General features: G+C 38.6%; 1 protein-coding gene and 1 pseudogene across 2 annotated transcripts in view; one reads left to right on the top strand and one right to left on the bottom strand.

Annotated features, from left to right (window-relative positions):
• LOC102769422 overlaps positions 1–3,100 on the bottom strand; it is a 5,607-nt pseudogene extending 2,507 nt beyond the window's left edge.
• The window catches only part of CADM2 (cell adhesion molecule 2), a 1,222,723-nt gene that overhangs the window by 666,972 nt on the left and 552,362 nt on the right, over positions 1–3,389 (top strand). The window lies entirely within an intron of this gene.

Below are 3,389 nucleotides of genomic sequence, written 5' to 3'. Positions count from 1 at the left end.
TGAAGGGGGCTGGCATCGGGAGGCCACTATGGCACGGGGCAAGCACTATGGGCAGTCTATCTGAAGTGTACCTGGCGTATAAGACGACCCCCCACTTGGAGGCATATTTTTCAGGGCCAAAAAATCGTCTTATACGCCAGCAAATACGGTACTTGTTAGTTTGGTGTAGCCTCAATTATTTATTTTTTTCTTTGTCTGAAGCAATACATCAGAAAAAAAAATATTGCTATGAGAAATGTCTGAGATTTTACTACCTGTTTTCCTCTAGGATTTCGAAATGGACTCATAGATACAGAGAACAGACTGACAGTTGTCAAAGGCGAGGTTAAGGGGTTAAGCAAAGAAAATAAATAAATAAGATTCATAGAACAGATATGGTATGGTGATTATCATAGGGAAAGGGAGTGGGGGCGAGTTAAAAGAGAGTAAAGAGGGGATAAATGGTGATGGAAGGAGACTTGATTTGGGGTGGTGAACACACGATAAAATATACTGATAATGTATTATAGAACTGTACACCTAAAACCTATGTACTTTTATTATGACATGCCACCCCAAAAGATTCAATAAAAATTAGAAAAATTAAAAACAAGATAAAAAGTCTATAGTAGTAATTTGAACAAGAAGTACATCCTAGTTTTAAAGTTCAGCTTCTGCTTCCCCAGCACTGATTCCAGATTCTGCCTCGGTGTATCCATAAAATATCTTGCTTTATCACACCGGGCACCCCTCCACTTCACTTTACCTAGTTCCCTTACCTATGTGGGTGTCAGACTTTGCTCAGTTAAAGTTCAAAGCCCGTATTTCTGGTGCTCACTCTTGGCTAGCATTTTAGTCTTGGGCACCCCCTTGCTCTTTTCTGTGAGAATGGGAGTTTGGACCTTGATGCTCACTCAGCACTGTCATTCCGTGCCTAATCATAAACAAAGGATGGGTTTGCTTTAGCAACACGGCTATCTCCCTGTCTAATTAGTGCATCCTTGGCTGGGGTATTACCAAGATAGCAGAAATTTGGCTTCTAGCTTTGTGCTGCTAATGAGGATTTCAGTCTGTAAGTATGTTTTGCCTTTAGCAACTTGGTTTATTCTCTTCATTTTGGGTCCACTTGCTGTCAGCCCCTTACACTGTTCCAATTCTGTAAAATGATGCAAAGTCACAAGAATGTCTTCCTACTATGTCTCCATGGCAGGATCATCTGCAAAAAGTGTTCCTCGAACCCACAAACTGTTCAGCTCCCCATGGCATTACTACCCTTCAAGGACTTAGTGGCTTCATCTCATTTAGAGCATAGAGACATTCAAATAGGCCCAAGTTAAACAAAAAATCCAACTTGGTAACTGTACAAAAGAAAATATATGCTCAACAGGAAAGCCCATAATTGCATTTTCTATTTCTTTAGCTCTGCATGAGAGTAGTTATCTCTTAGTTTTGCTATGAGAAGCCACATGTACACATTGGGAGATTTCTGTTCTCACTCATGCCAGGTGTTTCTAATGAAGTGGTTCATCAGTATACTTTGCACACCCCCCTGGTCACAGGAAGGGCACCTGGCCCTGACCAAGGCGATGCTGGAGCTTCATCCTTTTCCCCAGATGGAGGACCCATGACCCAAGCTGGACTAGAGTCTTTCATGGAGATTAAATGGATGCTAGAGGAGTGAGAGTCTCTCTCTTCTTAAAATTGCCTTCTGTGAGGATATTTAACTCTTCAATCATTAAAGGCCCTTTCTTTTCTGCCAGTGCTAGCCAGGGTATGAAACAGAAACCGTGAGGAAGAAAGGGGCATACTGTCTGGATGTAGGCAGCTGTTAAATGACTACTCCTGGAATTTTCCTTTACAAGTACCAATAAGTTCATCTTTTTCTTTTTCTCACTTTATTTTTTATTAGACTCCTTGAACTAATAAACTTTAACTTGCCAAAAATATACTTTTAAAAATGATTGTTAGTAACTTGATAATCTAATAGTTTGCTCAGTTTTTCATGCAAGATAAATGGAGATAATAGTGACTATATCTTTGACATGATATAGATATGTTGCATTAATTATATGAGATTATATGCTTGGTAGTATTATTATGGAAACAACACTTAAGAAAACTCTATGGTATGTAATTTAAGGATTATGTGTGCAGGATATGTTTCCCCACAGACAACATAATTTGAGATGGTACCTCTAGGACAATAAGATGTTCCTCTATTGAATGAGGGAAAGGATGTGAGAGTGCAAGTGGGAATGGACTAGAAATATGATTCTTAAATGGTATGCACAAATATGTGAGATAAAGTTTTTCAGGAAACTGCAAATAATTCAAATTTAGGACTAAAGAGGACACTCAAGCCCTGGAAGGGTGGCTACATTGGCTGGAGCCTCATCCTGTACTCCAAAAGGTTGAGGGTTCAATTCCCAACCAGGGCACATACCCAGGTTGCAGGTTTGATCCCTGATCTGGGCAGATATGGGAGACAACTGATCAATATTTCTCTCTCACATTGCTGTTTTTTTCTCTCTCTTCTTCTCTCTCTAAAATCAATGAAAAACTAACCTCGAGTGAGAAATAAATAAATACATAAATTGATAAGAGGACACTCAAAATGTACACAGGAGTGAAAATATGAAGAGCTCTAAACATCTCTAACCTCTATGAACTTTAGCGCTTTCATTTATGACATGTAGATGGGAAGAATTTATTTCCTATAAAGACTTGTGTAAATACAATTTCCATAGTGATTAGCAAAAAACAACAATAAAAAATGCTGTGTAAGTGGCTTTGCATTATTACAGAGATAATGAATTATGTGAACCTCCTAGTATATTCCCAAGATAGCCAGCTTTGCTTTAAACATAACTTATATGTTATAAAAACTAGTTATGTAAGTAGTAAATTTATATATTTCAATAAAAAGATGTTTTGTTAGAAACTATAATTTAATCACCTTTTGCCTGAGGAGTTAGGCAAGGGTGCCCTCTAGTAGTATTATCCTAGAACTGCAGACATACAGTCCTCATATCTGAGAAAGAATTCAAAGTACCTGCAGATTCAAGGCACTTGATGGCCGTATTTGAGAACAAAGAATACCTGACAACCCTGGAAACGTCATATCTAAATTCCTACCTTATAAATTCTATTAAGTTTCTTAACCTAAGATATTTTTTAAAATATGAGTTTAAAGTATTACTTCCCAAAAGACACTAAAAATGCTGAGATTACACACACACACACACACACACACACACGTTAGTATGAAATGTATTCTCTTAGAAGTGTTGTCTTATTTTATTAAATGACTAGAGGCCCGGTGCACAAAAATTTGTGCATGGAGGGGCGGGGGGTATCCCTCAGCCCGGCCTGTGCCCTCTCACAGTCTGGGACCCGGCGGGGGATGACCA

Source organism: Myotis davidii, unplaced genomic scaffold (assembly GCF_000327345.1).
Source record: "Myotis davidii unplaced genomic scaffold, ASM32734v1 scaffold42, whole genome shotgun sequence".
In the NCBI taxonomy this organism is placed as follows: Eukaryota; Metazoa; Chordata; class Mammalia; order Chiroptera; family Vespertilionidae; genus Myotis; species Myotis davidii.
Note: the sequence above shows the minus strand (reverse complement) of the source record. Positions and strands in the feature narration are given on the sequence as shown.